Source organism: Podarcis tiliguerta (genome assembly GCF_965153285.1).
Source record: "Podarcis tiliguerta genome assembly, chromosome: W".
NCBI classification, from domain to species: Eukaryota; Metazoa; Chordata; class Lepidosauria; order Squamata; family Lacertidae; genus Podarcis; species Podarcis tiliguerta.
Window position 1 is genome coordinate 22,038,020 of NC_139552.1, and position 22,179 is coordinate 22,060,198.

Below are 22,179 nucleotides of genomic sequence, written 5' to 3' on the forward strand. Positions count from 1 at the left end.
CAGCCACGTTTTGGCTTCCCCATGCAAATGGGACAAGATAAACCCCACTCTCTCTCTCTCATCTCTAAAGTCTTTGTCAAGTAAATCCAGCGCAAACAGCAGGTCTGCTCTGAAGTTGGGGTACTGCTGCAAACTCCCGTCGAAATGCGATACAAGGCTTCCTCCCCTTCTCCCCAAACCTATGCCTTCTGCCTTGGCTCCCGTTTGCCCCTCTTTGGAAAGCACGTCCAACCTGGCCTGGAGATCCCGGCAGGAGGTAACCATCTCCTCCTCTCTCTTCCTGGATGCAATTACCTCAGTGCTGAGTTGTGTCACCGCTTCTTGCAGGGCTTTTATCTTCTCTTCCGTCGTCATCTTGCCTGAGTTTTGTGAGCTCTGTAAGCACCCCTCCTCTGTCCTCGCTGCCCCGACTCACGTGGCGAGGTTCTTGGTGCCAAAACTTTAAAAATTGGAGACAGAGCTTACTGTCAGGGCTGGCTCCGGGTCCCAGCTCACCAAGGACCAACGCTAGCCGATAGTACAGTATCAAAGTCTTTATTGAAGAATAGTCTCCATTACAAGTCTCAGCGTCCCAGCCCTACGTCTGGACTCTAGACCGGCGAAGCTCTGTCTGGATCTCCACCCCCCGTGCACCAGTTCAAGACTCTAATCTTACTCCACCTCTTCCTTCTCTCTCTCTTCCTCTGGGTCTTACTACCCCCCGGGGTCTCATTCCTCCTGGACTCTTCCGATGCGGAGCTAGACCCCTCTGACTCCTCCCCCTCTCTTCGGCGGGCTTTAGGACCTGGCTCCTTACCCGGGCTGCCCACCTTGCCGCCCTCCTGTACATTTGAACTTGGCGCGCGCGCGCGTTTTACTTTCCGAATGACCGTTTCCTCGCTCCCTGACGAGGGTGTGGCCACTCCTGCCTCACGTTCTCCCTCTGCCTGCGCGCTCCCTGATCCCGATGCCTTGGACTCCTCCCCCCTACTGCACTCTGGGGGGGACGCTGGTCCGGATTTCCAGCTGCTACTCTCTGAGTCCCCTTCTTCCCGAGGTGTCCCCCTGGGCACTCCCCTTGCCCTGACCATGGGGGCCCCTTTCTGTGAATCCTCCGAGTCACTGGAGAGACTCAGAGATCTTGGACTACTGTCGCCGCTGACATTTCCTTCCGACTCCTCCCCCTCGCTCTCTGTTTCTTCCCTCTCCAGTGACTCTGCTCCTGAACCCCTGACAGATGCACACCTAAAGAATCAAGTGAAATCAACCAAAATCTGGCATAGACGTCTACTTTGAAAGCAAAAAATCCCTTTTGCTTTGTTGAAGAGTCTTTCACTCCGCAATGCGATTTTGGGGTGAATTTGCACACTATCTAAAGAACCAAGTGAAATCAACCCATATAAGCTTGTAAGTGTTTTTTTGGTTGAATGTGCTTGCCCACTTAAGGAATCAAGTGAAATCAACCCATTTAAGCTAATACGTGTTTTTTGGGTGAACATGCTTGCACACCTAAGGAATTAAGTGAAAGCAATCCATATCAGCTTATTCGTCATCTTTCTTGGCAGATGATACCCAATCAAGGCTTATTTCTCTTCTTTGTATGCATATGGAACAAGAGATCCCAGTTTTGCTTTTTTTGGGCCTCTTTCACCTCTCTATCGGTTTTTGGTTGAACACCTAATGTACAAAGTGAAATCAACCCATATCAAGCTTATTCATCCTCTTTGAAACCAAAAAGAACCATTTCGCTTTGTTCGATTGTTTCACCTCGCTTTGCGATTTTTGGTTAAATATGCATGCACACCTAAAGAACCAAGTGAAATCAACCCATATAAGCTTGTAAGTGTTTTTTTGGTTGAATGTGCTTGTCCACTAAAGGAATCAATTGAAATCAACCCATTTAAGCTTATACGAGTTTTTTGGGTGAATATGCTTGCACACCTGAGGATTTAAGTGAAATCAATCCAAATCAGCTTATTCGTCATCTTTCTCGGCAGATGATACCCAATCAAGGCTTATTCCTCCTCTTTGTATGCATATGGAACAAAAAATCCCAGTTTTACTTTTTTGGACCTCTTTCACCTCTCTATCGGTTTTTGGTTGAATATGCTTGAACACCTAATGTACAAAGTGAAAGCAACCCAAATGAAGCTTATTCGTCCTCTTTCGTCCTCTTCGATTCTTTCTCTTCGCTTTGCAATTTTTGGTTAAATATGGATGCACACCTAAAGAACCAAGTGAAATCAACCAAAATCTGGCTTAGACGTCTTCTTTGAAAGCAAAAAATCCCTTTTGCTTTGTTGGAGAGTCTTTCACTCCGCAATGCGATTTTGGGGTGAATTTGCACACTATCTAAAGAACCAAGTGAAATCAACCCATATAAGCTTAACGTGTTTTTTGGGTGAATATGCTTGCACACCTAAGGAACTAAGTGAAATCAATCCAAATCAGCTTATTCGTCATCTTTCTCGGTAGATGATACCCAATCAAGGCTTATTCCTCTGCTTTGTATGCTTATGGAACAAAAAATCCCAGTTTTACTTTTTTTGGGCCTCTTTCACCTCTCTATCGGTTTTTGGTTGAACACCTAATGTACAAAGTGAAAGCAACCCAAATGAAGCTTATTCGTCTTCTTTGAAACCAAAAAATCTCTTTCGCTTTCTTCGATTCTTTCTCTTCGCTTTGCAATTTTTGGTTAAATATGGTTGCACACTGTCAGGGGTTCAGGAGCAGAGTCACAGGAGAGGGAGGAAACGGAGAGCGAGGGGGAGGAGTCTGAAGGAAATGTCAGCGACGACAGTAGTCTGAAGTCTCTGAGTCTCTCCAGTGACTCGGAGGATTCACAGAAAGGGGCCCCCATGGTCAGGGCAAGGGGAGTGCCCAGGGGGACACCTCGGGAAGAAGGGGCCAGAGGGGACTCAGAGAGTAGCAGCTGGAAATCCGGACCAGCGTCCCCCCCAGAGTGCAGTAGGGGGGAGGAGTCCAAGGCATCGGGATCAGGAAGCGCGCAGGCAGAGGGAGAACGTGAGGCAGGAGTGACCACACCCTCGTCAGGGAGCGAGGAAACGGTCATCAGGAAAGTTAAACGCGCGCGCGCGCCAAGTTCAAATGTACAGGAGGGCGGCAAGGTGGGCAGCCCGGGTAGGGAGCCAGGTCCTAAAGCCCGCCGAAGAGAGGGGGAGGAGTCAGAGGGGTCAAGCTCTGCGTCAGAAGAGTCCAGGAGGAAATGGTTACCGCCTGCCGGGATCTCCAGGTCAGGTTGGACGTGCTTTCTAAACAGGGGCAAACGGGATCCAAGGCAGAAGGCATTGGCTTGGGGAGAAGGGGAGGCAGACTTGTATCGCATTTCGACGGGAGTTTGCAGCAGTACCCCAACTTCAGAGCAGACCTGCTGTTTGCGCTGGATCTACTTGACAAAGACTTTAGAGATGAGAGAGAGAAAGTGGGGTTTATCTTGTCCCATTTGCATGGGGAAGCCAAAACGTGGCTGAGGAATCTATGGAGAGACAATGATCCAGCGCTCCAAGATGCGAAGGCTTTTATTAAAGCAATGGACTCATGTTTTTTATCAAAGGTAGACGTCGATATTGCCAGGAGGGACATACATGGACTTAAACAAGGCAAAGCCAGCGTGCGGCAGTACCATACACGCTTTTTCGGACTGGTTCATGCCCTGGGGTGGGAAAAAGATTCTGCGCCAGTCAGAGACCTCTTTTGGGAGGGGTTGAATGCAGATGTAAAAGCGGAGATTGGAAGGGGGGAGAGACCAAGGAGCACCCAGCAAGTAGTCCAGAGGGCTCTGGAAATCGGGGTGCATCTGGAGGAACGTCCTTGGAACAGGGAAGAAGGGCGTTGGGGAAGGGCACCAGCCAGAGCACCTTCCTTCTCTCCCAGAGAAGCAGCGCGTGCGCACTCCACACCCTCGCAGGGAGGGGGAGAAGAGCCGATGGAGATCGGAGGTGCCAGGGCTCAGTCAGCTAACAGAGCCCTAACACCGGGAGCAGCCAAAACGAAGCCTCCTAGAGGGAACAGGAAGTGCTACATCTGCGACAGTGCTCAACACATGGCGAAAGAGTGTCCCCAGAGGCTCCACAAGCACACTGCAGCCTCGGCAACAGTCGCAGAAGCAGCTCAATTGAAAACGCAGCAACAGTTAAACGACGGAGTCTGGCTGGAGGAAGAGGCACTGGGGTCCAGCCAGACAAGTCAATGAAGCAATCCCCAGCACTTTTGCAACCCACAGACCCCCTCCCACCCAAACCAGTGGTGCAGCTTACAGCGTCTCTCCAACTGCCCAATGGACGCACTCTGGAGGTGCCGATCACCATTGACTCCGGCAGTAACGCTGACTTTATAGGACTGGAATTCATTCAGCAGCACAATTGTCAGGGGTTCAGGAGCAGAGTCACAGGAGAGGGAAGAAACGGAGAGCGAGGGGGAGGAGTCGGAAGGAAATGTCAGCGGCGACAGTAGTCCGAGGTCTCTGAGTCTCTCCAGTGACTCGGAGGATTCACAGAAAGGGGCCCCCATGGTCAGGGCAAGGGGAGTGCCCAGGGGGACACCTCGGGAAGAAGGGGCCAGAGGGGACTCAGAGAGTAGCAGCTGGAAATCCGGACCAGCGTCCCCCCCAGAGTGCAGTAGGGGGGAGGAGTCCAAGGCATCGGGATCAGGGAGCGCGCAGGCAGAGGGAGAACGTGAGGCAGGAGTGACCACACCCTCGTCAGGGAGCGAGGAAACGGTCATCCGGAAAGTAAAACGCGCGCGCGCGCCAAGTTCAAATGTACAGGAGGGCGGCAAGGTGGGCAGCCCGGGTAGGGAGCCAGGTCCTAAAGCCCGCCGAAGAGAGGGGGAGGAGTCAGAGGGGTCAAGCTCTGCGTCGGAAGAGTCCAGGAGGAATGAGACCCCGGGGGGTAGTAAGACCCAGAGGAAGAGAGAGAGAAGGAAGAGGTGGAGTAAGATTAGAGTCTTAAACTGGTGCACAGGGGGTGGAGATCCAGACAGAGCTTCGCCGGTCTAAAGTCCAGACGTAGGGCTGGGACGCTGAGACTTGTAAATGGAGACTATTCTTCAATAAAGACTTTGATACTGTACTATCGGCTAGCGTTGGTCCTTGGTGAGCTGGGACCCGGAGCCAGCTCTGACAACAATATACCACTGCTACCAGCCACACTGCCCCTGAACGTTGTCACGGTGGATGGCAGAGACTTGTTAGGGGGGCAGGTGGTGCAACAAACGCAACCAATGGTGATGCGGATTGGAAATCACCAAGAAGTCATCAGCTTCAATGTCACCCACCTGTCGGACACGCCTGTAGTCCTGGGCATGAGTTGGCTGCACAGGCACAGTCCAGCATTGGCGTGGTACCAGCGCCAACTGACCTTCAGCTCCTCCTATTGCGCGGAACATTGCATCCTTCCTAGCTCGGAAGAAGGAGGGGACGACCCGCAGCTACAATTAGGCACGCTGCAAGCAGTGCCGCGCAAGTACGCAGCGTTTTTGGAGGTTTTCTGCGAGAAGGAAGCGGACAAGCTGCCTCCCCACAGGCCCTATGACTGCAAGATTGACCTCCTGCCAGGAGCGACGCTGCCAGCCGGGAAACTGTATTCCATGTCTGAGGACGAGCTGCAGGAGCTCAAGGAGTTCATAGACCTCAACTTGAAGCGCGGTTTCATCCGGGAGTCGAAGGCAGCGGGGGGCAGTCCTGTATTCTTTGTGAAGAAAAGGGACACGCCCCAAAAGAGGCTTGTAGTTGATTTCAGGCTCTTAAATGCCAAGACCAAGCCCACGGCCTTTCCCATGCCCAAAATAGATGACCTGCTGGCAACGGTGAGGAAAGGACGCGTTTTTACAAAATTGGATCTGCGAGGGGCGTACAACCTGATTCGCATACGGGAAGGAGACGAGTGGAAGACTGCCATGTTCACGCCCCTGGGCACATATGAATACAGAGTTATGCCCTTCGGTTTACAAAATGGCGCCCACTGTTTTCAAGCCTTCATGCATCACGTCCTGGCGGGTCTCCTCTACAAGACATGCGTCTGCTTCTTTGACGACATCCTGATATTCTCAGAATCGGAGGAGACCCACGAAGGTGACGTCAAGGAAGTTCTGCAGAGACTGCAGGAGCATCGGCTGTATGCCAAGCTGGAGAAGTGCCAGTTCGACAGGAAGGAGGTGGATTTCCTGGGCTACAAGCTGTCGGACAAGGGGCTTGCCATGGACAGCGCCAAGGTTCGCGCAGTGTTGGACTGGAAGAGCCCGCGCAATCGGAAGGAGGTCCAGCGGTTCGTGGGGTTCGCCAACTTTTACCGCAAGTTCATCAAGGGGTTCGCGATGCAGACGGCGGCCATTACCGACACGCTCAGCTCTAAGAAGAAGAAGTTCATCTGGACGGAGCAAGCGGAGCAGTCCTTTCAGAACCTTAAGCGTCTCTTCTCGTCCGAAGGGCAGCTACTGCATGTGAATCCCAGCAAACCGATGAGGGTTGAAACAGACGCCTCAGACAGAGCCGTGGGCGCCGTACTGTTGCAGGAGGACCCGCATGGGGACTGGAGACCGTGTGCCTTCTACTCTAGGAAGCTCAGCAAGTCGGAGCAGAACTACACCATCTGGGACAGGGAGTTGCTGGCCATTCATGCAGCATTCAAGGCGTGGCGGCACTTCCTCGTCGGGGCCAAACACACAGTGCAGGTTCGCACGGATCATAAGAACCTGGAGTACTGGCGCACAGCAAGGTTCCTGAACCAGCGGCACATCAGATGGGCGGAATTTTTTGCGGATTTCGACTTCAGGATAGAATACATCCCAGGCGACAACAACATCATGGCGGATGCACTGTCCAGAAAGCCGCAATACCTCGAAGAGGCGGCACCAGCAGCGGCCAAGCACATTTTCGCTCCGAAAGCGTGGGCGTGCGCTTCAGCAACCGTGGACCTGGAGGCGGTCCGTCGAGCACTGCAGGAGGACCCCTTCGCACAAGCCAAGATGGAGGAGGTGCGCAAGGGCACGGTGAAAGACGACGAGTTCCAAATACGGGACGGATTGCTCATCCGCAGAGGAGCACTCTATGTACCGGGAGATGAACTCCGTGCGAAAGTACTGCAGCAGTTGCACGACGCACCCACCGCCGGGCACTTCGGCAAGGAGAAGACGGCAGAACTCGTTGCCAGGGATTTCTGGTGGCCCAAGATGAGGGGGGAAGTCGCGGAGTACGCCTCGAGGTGCGACACCTGCCAAAGGGCCAAGTCAGTGCACAAACCTCCGGCAGGACTGCTCGAACCACTACAGACCCCGAGCGAACCGTGGGAGAGGGTGGCCCTGGACTTTGTCACGGATTTACCCAGCTCAAGGGGTAAAACGGCAGTGCTAGTGGTGGTGGACATGTTCACTAAAATGGCCCACTTCATTCCGTGCGCGAAGGTGGCCACGGCAGAACAGACCGCCAAACTGTTCATAGACCACGTCTTCAGGGTGCACGGACTGCCACGGTCTATCTTGTCCGACAGGGGGCGCCAGTTCATTTCGAGCTTCTGGCAGAAGCTGATGGGTTTCCTGAACGTCAAGATCAACCTAGCGTCGGCGAGACACCCGCAGACCAACGGACAAGCGGAGCGCGTCAACGCCATCATGCAGCAGTACCTGAGATGCTATGCAAATCAACAGCCGACGACATGGGTGGACTACCTGCCGCTCGCTGAGTTCGCTTACAACAACACGAAGCACGTGTCCACAGGGGTGACACCGTTCTTCGCCAACAACGCGAGGCATCCCAGAACCTTCCCGGGATTAGAGAGACTGGGGGAGGGGGAGCCACGGGCAGCGGAAGTCTTGGCGGCGGAATTGCAGGAAGTCCACGAGCAGCTTAGGAGGCAGTTAGAGCTTGCAAAGCACGCATACAAACTGCAGGCTGACAAGCACAGGAGGGTTGGTGAAGACATACAGGTGGGAGACTGGGTGTGGTTAGCGGCCCACGCAGTGCCGACCAGATCCTTAGCTAAGAAGAAACTCGGACATAAGCAGCTAGGACCTTACCTAGTTGAGGCACAGATCAATCCAGTGGCCTTCCGGTTGACACTTCCGGAAGGATCCAGAATGCACCCAGTATTCCATAGGTCGGTGCTCACGCCCTACAAAGCACCTCACCGATTTCAGGCGCAGGGCACGGCACCAGACCAGTATAGGGAGATCCCCCCAAGGAGGGAGTCGCCAAGAAGGGAACCCATCAACCAGGTCACAGAGATTTTGGACTCGAGATGGGGGGAAGAGGGAGTAGAATATTTTCTCGCACGGGAAGGTACCCCGGCCAGCGCCAACAGTTGGGTGCCGGACTATGCCCTGGACGAGCCTCTCCTCAAAGAGGAGTTTCATGCCTTGTTCCCACACAGGCCCATGCCAGCCGAGTATTTCGACGACTGGCTTTTCACACCCACGCTTTCTACCAGCACGTTCCAGGGATTCACCTCGGACGAAGAACCAGCATTAGAAACACGTTCACCGGAGGGCTCGCCCTCGGGGTTTGCCTCAGACCGCTCGTTTTGGTGGGACAATCGAGGAGAGGAGAGGTGGCTGAGGGGCCCTTGGCAGGCAACGGACCCAGAGGGAAACGAGGGTGAGAGGGACATGGACGTGATGGGGGAGGACGTTGGGTTCGAGCATGGCGGCACGGAGATGGAAGCAGAGGAGAACGAGGTCGGCGAAGACACGGAGGACGAGCCGGATTTATCTAACTGGATGCACGCCACGGGGGACGAACTGTATCCACCATTCACCCCCACAACTACGGAGCACCCAGCACCCCCGCCGGAGGAAGGGGAGGGGGGAAGGGGGGGCTTCGAGGGGGGGATGGATGTCAGGGGTTCAGGAGCAGAGTCACAGGAGAGGGAGGAAACGGAGAGCGAGGGGGAGGAGTCTGAAGGAAATGTCAGCGACGACAGTAGTCTGAAGTCTCTGAGTCTCTCCAGTGACTCGGAGGATTCACAGAAAGGGGCCCCCATGGTCAGGGCAAGGGGAGTGCCCAGGGGGACACCTCGGGAAGAAGGGGCCAGAGGGGACTCAGAGAGTAGCAGCTGGAAATCCGGACCAGCGTCCCCCCCAGAGTGCAGTAGGGGGGAGGAGTCCAAGGCATCGGGATCAGGAAGCGCGCAGGCAGAGGGAGAACGTGAGGCAGGAGTGACCACACCCTCGTCAGGGAGCGAGGAAACGGTCATCAGGAAAGTTAAACGCGCGCGCGCGCCAAGTTCAAATGTACAGGAGGGCGGCAAGGTGGGCAGCCCGGGTAGGGAGCCAGGTCCTAAAGCCCGCCGAAGAGAGGGGGAGGAGTCAGTGGGGTCAAGCTCTGCGTCAGAAGAGTCCAGGAGGAATGAGACCCCGGGGGGTAGTAAGACCCAGAGGAAGAGAGAGAGAAGGAAGAGGTGGAGTAAGATTAGAGTCTTAAACTGGTGCACAGGGGGCGGAGACCCAGACAGAGCTTCGCCGGTCTAAAGTCCAGACGTAGAGCTGGGACGCTGAGACTTGTAAATGGAGACTATTCTTCAATAAAGACTTTGATACTGTACTACCGGCTAGCGTTGGTCCTTGGTGAGCTGGGACCCGGAGCCAGCTCTGACACACACCTAAAGAATCAAGTGAAATCAACCCATATAAGCTGATACGTGTTTTTTCGGTGAATATGCTTGCAAACCTAAGGAGAAAGGAATCCCAGTTTTGCTTTGTTTGGGCCTCTTTAAAATCGCTTTCGGTTTTTTGGTTGAATATGCTTGCACACGTAAGGAACTATGTGAAATCAATCCAAATCAGCTTATTCGTTATCTTTCTCTGCTGATGATACCCAAGCAAGGCTTATTCCTCTTCTTTGTATGCATATGGAACAAGAGATCCCAGTTTTGCTTTTTTTGGGCCTCTTTCACCTCTCTATCGGTTTTTGGTTGAACACCTAATGTACAAAGTGAAATCAACCCATATCAAGCTTATTCATCCTCTTTGAAACCAAAAAGAACCATTTCGCTTTGTTCGATTCTTTCACCTCGCTTTGCGATTTTTGGTTAAATATGCATGCACACCTAACGAACCAAGTGAAATCAACCCATATAAGCTTGTAAGTGTTTTTTTGGTTGAATGTGCTTGTCCACTTAAGGAATCAATTGAAATCAACCCATTTAAGCTTATACGAGTTTTTTGGGTGAATATGCTTGCACACCTGAGGATTTAAGTGAAATCAATCCAAATCAGCTTATTCGTCATCTTTCTCGGCAGATGATACCCAATCAAGGCTTATTCCTCCTCTTTGTATGCATATGGAACAAAAAATCCCAGTTTTACTTTTTTGGGGCCTCTTTCACCTCTCTATCGGTTTTTGGTTGAATATGCTTGAACACCTAATGTACAAAGTGAAAGCAACCCAAATGAAGCTTATTCGTCCTCTTTCGTCCTCTTCGATTCTTTCTCTTCGCTTTGCAATTTTTGGTTAAATATGGATGCACACCTAAAGAACCAAGTGAAATCAACCAAAATCTGGCTTAGACGTCTTCTTTGAAAGCAAAAAATCCCTTCTGCTTTGTTGGAGAGTCTTTCACTCCGCAATGCGATTTTGGGGTGAATTTGCACACTATCTAAAGAACCAAGTGAAATCAACCCATATAAGCTTGTAAGTGTTTTTTTGGTTGAATGTGCTTGCCCACTTAAGGAATCAAGTGAAATCAACCCATTTAAGCTAATACGTGTTTTTTGGGTTAATATGCATGCACACCTAAGGAACTAAGTGAAATCAATCCAAATCAGCTTATTCGTCGTCTTTCTCGGCAGATGATACCCAATCAAGGCTTATTCCTCTGCTTTGTATGCATATGGAACAAAAAATCCCAGTTTTACTTTTTTTGGGCCTCTTTCACCTCTCTATCGGTTTTTGGTTGAACACCTAATGTACAAAGTGAAAGCAACCCAAATGAAGCTTATTCGTCCTCTTTGAAACCAAAAAATCTCTTTCGCTTTCTTCGATTCTTTCTCTTCGCTTTGCAATTTTTGGTTAAATATGGATGCACACCTAAAGAATCAAGTGAAATCAACCAAAATCTGGCTTAGACGTCTACTTTGAAAGCAAAAAATCCCTTTTGCTTTGTTGGAGAGTCTTTCACTCCGCAATGCGATTTTGGGGTGAATTTGCACACTATCTAAAGAACCAAGTGAAATCAACCCATATAAGCTTGTAAGTGTTTTTTTGGTTGAATGTGCTTGCCCACTTAAGGAATCAAGTGAAATCAACCCATTTAAGCTAATACGTGTTTTTTGGGTGAACATGCTTGCACACCTAAGGAATTAAGTGAAAGCAATCCATATCAGCTTATTCGTCATCTTTCTTGGCAGATGATACCCAATCAAGGCTTATTTCTCTTCTTTGTATGCATATGGAACAAGAGATCCCAGTTTTGCTTTTTTTGGGCCTCTTTCACCTCTCTATCGGTTTTTGGTTGAACACCTAATGTACAAAGTGAAATCAACCCATATCAAGCTTATTCATCCTCTTTGAAACCAAAAAGAACCATTTCGCTTTGTTCGATTGTTTCACCTCGCTTTGCGATTTTTGGTTAAATATGCATGCACACCTAAAGAACCAAGTGAAATCAACCCATATAAGCTTGTAAGTGTTTTTTTGGTTGAATGTGCTTGTCCACTAAAGGAATCAATTGAAATCAACCCATTTAAGCTTATACGAGTTTTTTGGGTGAATATGCTTGCACACCTGAGGATTTAAGTGAAATCAATCCAAATCAGCTTATTCGTCATCTTTCTCGGCAGATGATACCCAATCAAGGCTTATTCCTCCTCTTTGTATGCATATGGAACAAAAAATCCCAGTTTTACTTTTTTGGACCTCTTTCACCTCTCTATCGGTTTTTGGTTGAATATGCTTGAACACCTAATGTACAAAGTGAAAGCAACCCAAATGAAGCTTATTCGTCCTCTTTCGTCCTCTTCGATTCTTTCTCTTCGCTTTGCAATTTTTGGTTAAATATGGATGCACACCTAAAGAACCAAGTGAAATCAACCAAAATCTGGCTTAGACGTCTTCTTTGAAAGCAAAAAATCCCTTTTGCTTTGTTGTAGAGTCTTTCACTCCGCAATGCGATTTTGGGGTGAATTTGCACACTATCTAAAGAACCAAGTGAAATCAACCCATATAAGCTTAACGTGTTTTTTGGGTGAATATGCTTGCACACCTAAGGAACTAAGTGAAATCAATCCAAATCAGCTTATTCGTCATCTTTCTCGGCAGATGATACCCAATCAAGGCTTATTCCTCTGCTTTGTATGCATATGGAACAAAAAATCCCAGTTTTACTTTTTTTGGGCCTCTTTCACCTCTCTATCGGTTTTTGGTTGAACACCTAATGTACAAAGTGAAAGCAACCCAAATGAAGCTTATTCGTCCTCTTTGAAACCAAAAAATCTCTTTCGCTTTCTTCGATTCTTTCTCTTCGCTTTGCAATTCTTGGTTAAATATGGATGCACACCTAAAGAATCAAGTGAAATCAACCAAAATCTGGCTTAGACGTCTTCTTTGAAAGCAAAAAATCCCTTTTGCTTTGTTGGAGAGTCTTTCACTCCGCAATGCGATTTTGGGGTGAATTTGCACACTATCTAAAGAACCAAGTGAAATCAACCCATATAAGCTTGTAAGTGTTTTTTTGGTTGAATGTGCTTGCCCACTTAAGGAATCAAGTGAAATCAACCCATTTAAGCTAATACGTGTTTTTTGGGTGAACATGCTTCCACACCTAAGGAATTAAGTGAAAGCAATCCATATCAGCTTATTCGTCATCTTTCTCGGCAGATGATACCCAATCAAGGCTTATTCCTCTGCTTTGTATGCATATGCTACAAAAAATCCCAGTGTCAGGGGTTCAGGAGCAGAGTCACAGGAGAGGGAAGAAACGGAGAGCGAGGGGGAGGAGTCGGAAGGAAATGTCAGCGGCGACAGTAGTCCGAGGTCTCTGAGTCTCTCCAGTGACTCGGAGGATTCACAGAAAGGGGCCCCCATGGTCAGGGCAAGGGGAGTGCCCAGGGGGACACCTCGGGAAGAAGGGGCCAGAGGGGACTCAGAGAGTAGCAGCTGGAAATCCGGACCAGCGTCCCCCCCAGAGTGCAGTAGGGGGGAGGAGTCCAAGGCATCGGGATCAGGGAGCGCGCAGGCAGAGGGAGAACGTGAGGCAGGACTGACCACACCCTCGTCAGGGAGCGAGGAAACGGTCATCCGGAAAGTAAAACGCGCGCGCGCGCCAAGTTCAAATGTACAGGAGGGCGGCAAGGTGGGCAGCCCGGGTAGGGAGCCAGGTCCTAAAGCCCGCCGAAGAGAGGGGGAGGAGTCAGAGGGGTCAAGCTCGGCGTCGGAAGAGTCCAGGAGGAATGAGACCCCGGGGGGTAGTAAGACCCAGAGGAAGAGAGAGAGAAGGAAGAGGTGGAGTAAGATTAGAGTCTTAAGCTGGTGCACAGGGGGTGGAGATCCAGACAGAGCTTCGCCGGTCTAAAGTCCAGACGTAGGGCTGGGACGCTGAGACTTGTAAATGGAGACTATTCTTCAATAAAGACTTTGATACTGTACGATCGGCTAGCGTTGGTCCTTGGTGAGCTGGGACCCGGAGCCAGCTCTGACACCCAGTTTTACTTTTTGGGGCCTCTTTCACCTCTCTATCGGTTTTTGGTTGAACACCTAATGTACAAAGTGAAAGCAACCCAAATGAAGCTTATTCGTCCTCTTTGAAACCAAAAAATCTCTTTCGCTTTCTTCGATTCTTTCTCTTCGCTTTGCAATTTTTGGTTAAATATGGATGCACACCTAAAGAACCAAGTGAAATCAACCAAAATCTGGCTTAGACGTCTTCTTTGAAAGCAAAAAATCCCTTTTGCTTTGTTGGAGAGTCTTTCACTCCACAATGCGATTTTGGGGTGAATTTGCACACTATCTAAAGAACCAAGTGAAATCAACCCATATAAGCTTGTAAGTGTTTTTTGGTTGAATGTGCTTGCCCACTTAAGGAATCAAGTGAAATGAACCCATTTAAGCTTAAACGTGTTTTTTGGGTTAATATGCATGCACACCTAAGGAACTAAGTGAAATCAATCCAAATCAGCTTATTCGTCGTCTTTCTCGGCAGATGATACCCAATCAAGGCTTATTCCTCTGCTTTGTATGCATATGGAACAAAAAATCCCAGTTTTACTTTTTTTGGGCCTCTTTCACCTCTCTATCGGTTTTTGGTTGAACACCTAATGTACAAAGTGAAAGCAACCCAAATGAAGCTTATTCGTCCTCTTTGAAACCAAAAAATCTCTTTCGCTTTCTTCGATTCTTTCTCTTCGCTTTGCAATTTTTGGTTAAATATGGATGCTGTCAGGGCTGGCTCCGGGTCCCAGCTCACCAAGGACCAACGCTAGCCGATAGTACAGTATCAAAGTCTTTATTGAAGAATAGTCTCCATTACAAGTCTCAGCGTCCCAGCCCTACGTCTGGACTCTAGACCGGCGAAGCTCTGTCTGGATCTCCACCCCCCGTGCACCAGTTCAAGACTCTAATCTTACTCCACCTCTTCCTTCTCTCTCTCTTCCTCTGGGTCTTACTACCCCCCGGGGTCTCATTCCTCCTGGACTCTTCCGATGCGGAGCTAGACCCCTCTGACTCCTCCCCCTCTCTTCGGCGGGCTTTAGGACCTGGCTCCTTACCCGGGCTGCCCACCTTGCCGCCCTCCTGTACATTTGAACTTGGCGCGCGCGCGCGTTTTACTTTCCGAATGACCGTTTCCTCGCTCCCTGACGAGGGTGTGGCCACTCCTGCCTCACGTTCTCCCTCTGCCTGCGCGCTCCCTGATCCCGATGCCTTGGACTCCTCCCCCCTACTGCACTCTGGGGGGGACGCTGGTCCGGATTTCCAGCTGCTACTCTCTGAGTCCCCTTCTTCCCGAGGTGTCCCCCTGGGCACTCCCCTTGCCCTGACCATGGGGGCCCCTTTCTGTGAATCCTCCGAGTCACTGGAGAGACTCAGAGATCTTGGACTACTGTCGCCGCTGACATTTCCTTCCGACTCCTCCCCCTCGCTCTCTGTTTCTTCCCTCTCCAGTGACTCTGCTCCTGAACCCCTGACATCCATCCCCCCCTCGAAGCCCCCCCTTCCCCCCTCCCCTTCCTCCGGCGGGGGTGCTGGGTGCTCCGTCGTTGTGGGGGTGAATGGTGGATACAGTTCGTCCCCCGTGGCGTGCATCCAGTTAGAGAAATCCGGCTCGTCCTCCATGTCTTCGCCGACCTCGTTCTCCTCTGCTTCCATCTCCGTGCCGCCATGCTCGAACCCAACGTCCTCCCCCATCACGTCCATGTCCCTCTCACCCTCGTTCCCCTCTGGGTCCGTTGCCTGCCAAGGGCCCCTCAGCCACCTCTCCTCTCCTCGATTGTCCCACCAAAACGAGCGGTCTGAGGCAAACCCCGAGGGCGAGCCCTCCGGTGAACGTGTGTCTAATGGTGGTTCTTCGTCCGAGGTAAATCCCTGGAACGTGCTGGTAGAAAGCGTGGGTGTGAAAAGCCAGTCGTCGAAATACTCGGCTGGCATGGGCCTGTGTGGGAACAAGGCCTGAAACTCCTCTTTGAGGAGAGGCTCGTCCAGGGCATAGTCCGGCACCCAACTGTTGGCGCTGGCCGGGGTACCTTCCCTTGCGAGAAAATATTCTACTCCCTCTTCCCCCCATCTCGAGTCCAAAATCTCTGTGACCTGGTTGATGGGTTCCCTTCTTGGCGACTCCCTCCTTGGGGGGATCTCCTCATACCGGTCTGGTGCCGTGCCCTGCGCCTGAAATCGGTGAGGTGCTTTGTAGGGCGTGAGCACCGACCTATGGAATACTGGGTGCATTCTGGATCCTTCCGGAAGTGTCAACCGGAAGGCCACTGGATTGATCTGTGCCTCAACTAGGTAAGGTCCTAGCTGCTTATGTCCGAGTTTCTTCTTAGCTAAGGATCTGGTCGGCACTGCGTGGGCCGCTAACCACACCCAGTCTCCCACCTGTATGTCTTCACCAACCCTCCTGTGCTTGTCAGCCTGCAGTTTGTATGCGTGCTTTGCCAGCTCTAACTGCCTCCTAAGTTGCTCGTGGACTTCCTGCAATTCCGCCGCCAAGACTTCCGCTGCCTGTGGCTCCCCCTCCCCCAGTCTCTCTAATCCCGGGAAGGTTCTGGGATGCCTCCCGTTGTTGGCGAAGAACGGCGTCACCCCTGTGGACACGTGCTTCGTGTTGTTGTAAGCGAACTCAGCGAGCGGCAGGTAGTCCACCCATGTCGTCGGCTGTTGATTTGCGTAGCATCTCAGGTACTGCTGCATGACGGCGTTGACGCGTTCCGCTTGTCCATTGGTCTGCGGGTGTCTCGCCGACGCTAGGTTGATCTTGACGTTCAGGAAACCCATCAGCTTCTGCCAGAAGCTCGAAATGAACTGGCGCCCCCTGTCGGACAAGATAGACCGTGGCAGTCCATGCACTCTGAAGACGTGGTCTATGAACAGTTTGGCGGTCTGTTCTGCCGTGGCGACCTTCGCGCACGGAATGAAGTGGGCCATTTTAGTGAACATGTCCACCACCACTAGCACTGCCGTTTTACCCCTTGAGCTGGGTAAATCCGTGACAAAGTCCAGGGCCACCCTCTCCCACGGTTCGCTCGGAGTCTGCAGCGGTTCGAGCAGTCCCGCCGGAGGTTTGTGGACTGACTTGGCCCTTTGGCAGGTGTCGCACCTCGAGACGTACTCCGCGACTTCCCCCCGCATCTTGGGCCACCAAAAATCTCTGGCAACGAGTTCTGCCGTCTTCTCCTTGCCAAAGTGCCCGGCGGTGGGTGCGTCGTGTAGCTGCTGCAGTACTTTCGCCCGGAGGTCGTCTCCCGGTACGTAGAGGGCCCCTCTGCGGATGAGCAATCCGTCTCGTACTTGGAACTCGTCGTCCTTCACCGTGCCCTTGTGCACCTCCTCCATCTTGGCTTGTGCAAAGGGGTCCCTCTGCAGTGCTCGACGGACCGCCTCCAAGTCCACGGTTGCTGCAGCGCACGCCCACGCTTTCGGAGCGAAAATGTGCTTGGCCGCTGCTGGTGCCGCCTCTTCGAGGTATTGCGGCTTCCTGGACAGTGCATCCGCCATGATGTTGTTGTCGCCTGGGATGTATTCTATCCTGAAGTCGAAATCCGCGAAAAATTCCGCCCATCTGATGTGCCGCTGGTTTAGGAATCTTGCCGTGCGCCAGTACTCCAGGTTCTTATGATCCGTGCGGACCTGCACGGTGTGCTTGGCCCCGACGAGGAAGTGTCGCCACGCCTTGAATGCTGCATGAATGGCCAGCAACTCCCTGTCCCAGATGGTGTAGTTTTGCTCCGACTTGCTGAGCTTCCTAGAGTAGAAGGCACACGGTCTCCAGTCCCCATGCGGGTCCTCCTGCAACAGTACGGCGCCCACGGCTCTGTCTGAGGCGTCTGTTTCAACCCTCATCGGTTTGCTGGGATTCACATGCAGTAGCTGCCCTTCGGACGAGAAGAGACGCTTAAGGTTCTGAAAGGACTGCTCCGCTTGCTCCGTCCAGATGAACTTCTTCTTCTTAGAGCTGAGCGTGTCAGTAATGGCCGCCGTCTGCATCGCGAACCCCTTGATGAACTTGCGGTAAAAGTTGGCGAACCCCACAAACCGCTGGACCTCCTTCCGATTGCGCGGGCTCTGCCAGTCCAACACTGCGCGAACCTTGGCGCTGTCCATGGCAAGCCCCTTGTCCGACAGCTTGTAGCCTAGGAAATCCACCTCCGTCCTGTCGAACCGGCACTTCTCCAGCTTGGCATACAGCCGATGCTCCTGCAGTCTCTGCAGAACTGCCTTGACGTCACCTTCGTGGGCCTCCTCCGATTCTGAGAATATCAGGATGTCGTCCAAGAAGCAGACGCATGTCTTGTAGAGGAGACCCGCCAGGACGTGATGCATGAAAGCTTGAAAACAGTGGGCGCCATTTTGTAAACCGAAGGGCATAACTCTGTATTCATATGTGCCCAGGGGCGTGAACATGGCAGTCTTCCACTCGTCTCCTTCCCGTATGCGAATCAGGTTGTACGCCCCTCGCAGATCCAACTTTGTAAAAACGCGTCCTTTCCTCGCCGTCGCCAGCAGGTCATCTATCTTGGGCATGGGAAAGGCCGCGGGCTTGGTTCTGGAATTTAAAATTCTGAAGTCTACCACAAGTCTTTTTTGGGGCGTGTCCCTCTTCTTCACAAAGAATACAGGACTGCCCCCCGCTGCCTTCGACTCCCGGATGAAACCGCGCTTCAAGTTGAGGTCTATGAACTCCTTGAGCTCCTGCAGCTCATCCTCAGACATGGAATACAGTTTCCCGGCTGGCAGCGTCGCTCCTGGCAGGAGGTCAATCTTGCAGTCATAGGGCCTGTGGGGGGGCAGCTTGTCCGCTTCCTTCTCGCAGAAAACCTCCAAAAACGCTGCATACTTGCGAGGCACTGCTTGCAGCGTGCCTAATTGTAGCTGCGGGTCGTCCCCTCCTTCTTCCGGGCTAGGAAGGATGCAATGTTCCGCGCAATAGGAGGAGCCGAAGGTCAGTTGGCGTTGGTACCACGCCAATGCTGGGCTGTGCCTGTGCAGCCAACTCATGCCGAGGACTACCGGCGTGTCCGACAGGTGTGTGACATTAAAGCTGATGACTTCTCGGTGATTTCCAATCCGCATCACCATTGGTTGCGTTTGTTGCACCACCTGCCCCCCTAACAAGTCTCTGCCATCCACCGTGACAACGTTCAGGGGCAGCGTGGCTGGTAGCAGTGGTATATTGTGCTGCTGAATGAATTCCAGTCCCATAAAGTCAGCGTTGCTGCCGGAGTCAATGGTGATCGGCACCTCCAGAGTGCGTCCATTGGGCAGTTGGAGAGACGCTGTAAGCTGCACCACTGGTTTGGGTGGGAGGGGGTCTGTGGGTTGCAAAAGTGCTGGGGATTGTTTCATTGACTTGTCTGACTGGACCCCAGTGCCTCTTCCTCCAGCCAGACTCTGTCGTTTAACTGTTGCTGCGTTTTCAATTGAGCTGCTTCAGCGACTGTTGCGGAGGCTGCAGTGTGCTTGTGGAGCCTCTGGGGACACTCTTTCGCCATGTGTTGAGCACTGTCGTAGATGTAGCACTTCCTGTTCCCTCTAGGAGGCTTCGTTTTGGCTGCTCCCGGTGTTAGGGCTCTGTTAGCTGACTGAGCCCTGGCACCTCCTATCTCCATCGGCTCTTCTCCCCCTCCCTGCGAGGGTGTGGAGTGCGCACGCGCTGCTTCTCTGGGAAAGAAGGGAGGTGCTCTGGCTGGTGCCCTTCCCCAACGCCCTTCCTCCCTGTTGCAAGGACGTTCTTCCAGATGCACCCCGATCTCCAGAGCCCTCTGGACTACCTGCTGGGTGCTCCTTGGTCTCTCCCCTCTTCCAATCTCCGCTTTTACATCTGCATTCAACCCCTCCCAAAAGAGGTCTCTGACTGGCGCAGAATCTTTTTCCCACCCCAGGGCATGAACCAGTCCGAAAAATCGAGTATGGTACTGCCTCACGCTGGCTTTGCCTTGTTTAAGTCCATGTATGTCCCTCCTGGCAATATCGACGTCTACCTTTGATAAAAAGCATGAGTCCATTGCTTTAATAAAAGCCTTCGCATCTTGGAGCGCTGGATCATTGTCCCTCCATAGATTCCGCAGCCACGTTTTGGCTTCCCCATGCAAATGGGACAAGATAAACCCCACTCTCTCTCTCTCATCTCTAAAGTCTTTGTCAAGTAAATCCAGCGCAAACAGCAGGTCTGCTCTGAAGTTGGGGTACTGCTGCAAACTCCCGTCGAAATGCGATACAAGGCTTCCTCCCCTTCTCCCCAAACCTATGCCTTCTGCCTTGGCTCCCGTTTGCCCCTCTTTGGAAAGCACGTCCAACCTGGCCTGGAGATCCCGGCAGGAGGTAACCATCTCCTCCTCTCTCTTCCTGGATGCAATTACCTCAGTGCTGAGTTGTGTCACCGCTTCTTGCAGGGCTTTTATCTTCTCTTCCGTCGTCATCTTGCCTGAGTTTTGTGAGCTCTGTAAGCACCCCTCCTCTGTCCTCGCTGCCCCGACTCACGTGGCGAGGTTCTTGGTGCCAAAACTTTAAAAATTGGAGACAGAGCTTACTGTCAGGGCTGGCTCCGGGTCCCAGCTCACCAAGGACCAACGCTAGCCGATAGTACAGTATCAAAGTCTTTATTGAAGAATAGTCTCCATTACAAGTCTCAGCGTCCCAGCCCTACGTCTGGACTCTAGACCGGCGAAGCTCTGTCTGGATCTCCACCCCCCGTGCACCAGTTCAAGACTCTAATCTTACTCCACCTCTTCCTTCTCTCTCTCTTCCTCTGGGTCTTACTACCCCCCGGGGTCTCATTCCTCCTGGACTCTTCCGATGCGGAGCTAGACCCCTCTGACTCCTCCCCCTCTCTTCGGCGGGCTTTAGGACCTGGCTCCTTACCCGGGCTGCCCACCTTGCCGCCCTCCTGTACATTTGAACTTGGCGCGCGCGCGCGTTTTACTTTCCGAATGACCGTTTCCTCGCTCCCTGACGAGGGTGTGGCCACTCCTGCCTCACGTTCTCCCTCTGCCTGCGCGCTCCCTGATCCCGATGCCTTGGACTCCTCCCCCCTACTGCACTCTGGGGGGGACGCTGGTCCGGATTTCCAGCTGCTACTCTCTGAGTCCCCTTCTTCCCGAGGTGTCCCCCTGGGCACTCCCCTTGCCCTGACCATGGGGGCCCCTTTCTGTGAATCCTCCGAGTCACTGGAGAGACTCAGAGATCTTGGACTACTGTCGCCGCTGACATTTCCTTCCGACTCCTCCCCCTCGCTCTCTGTTTCTTCCCTCTCCAGTGACTCTGCTCCTGAACCCCTGACAGATGCACACCTAAAGAATCAAGTGAAATCAACCAAAATCTGGCATAGACGTCTACTTTGAAAGCAAAAAATCCCTTTTGCTTTGTTGAAGAGTCTTTCACTCCGCAATGCGATTTTGGGGTGAATTTGCACACTATCTAAAGAACCAAGTGAAATCAACCCATATAAGCTTGTAAGTGTTTTTTTGGTTGAATGTGCTTGCCCACTTAAGGAATCAAGTGAAATCAACCCATTTAAGCTAATACGTGTTTTTTGGGTGAACATGCTTGCACACCTAAGGAATTAAGTGAAAGCAATCCATATCAGCTTATTCGTCATCTTTCTTGGCAGATGATACCCAATCAAGGCTTATTTCTCTTCTTTGTATGCATATGGAACAAGAGATCCCAGTTTTGCTTTTTTTGGGCCTCTTTCACCTCTCTATCGGTTTTTGGTTGAACACCTAATGTACAAAGTGAAATCAACCCATATCAAGCTTATTCATCCTCTTTGAAACCAAAAAGAACCATTTCGCTTTGTTCGATTGTTTCACCTCGCTTTGCGATTTTTGGTTAAATATGCATGCACACCTAAAGAACCAAGTGAAATCAACCCATATAAGCTTGTAAGTGTTTTTTTGGTTGAATGTGCTTGTCCACTAAAGGAATCAATTGAAATCAACCCATTTAAGCTTATACGAGTTTTTTGGGTGAATATGCTTGCACACCTGAGGATTTAAGTGAAATCAATCCAAATCAGCTTATTCGTCATCTTTCTCGGCAGATGATACCCAATCAAGGCTTATTCCTCCTCTTTGTATGCATATGGAACAAAAAATCCCAGTTTTACTTTTTTGGACCTCTTTCACCTCTCTATCGGTTTTTGGTTGAACACCTAATGTACAAAGTGAAAGCAACCCAAATGAAGCTTATTCGTCCTCTTTGAAACCAAAAAATCTCTTTCGCTTTCTTCGATTCTTTCTCTTCGCTTTGCAATTTTTGGTTAAATATGGATGCACACCTAAAGAATCAAGTGAAATCAACCAAAATCTGGCTTAGACGTCTACTTTGAAAGCAAAAAATCCCTTTTGCTTTGTTGGAGAGTCTTTCACTCCACAATGCGATTTTGGGGTGAATTTGCACACTATCTAAAGAACCAAGTGAAATCAACCCATATAAGCTTGTAAGTGTTTTTTGGTTGAATGTGCTTGCCCACTTAAGGAATCAAGTGAAATGAACCCATTTAAGCTTAAACGTGTTTTTTGGGTTAATATGCATGCACACCT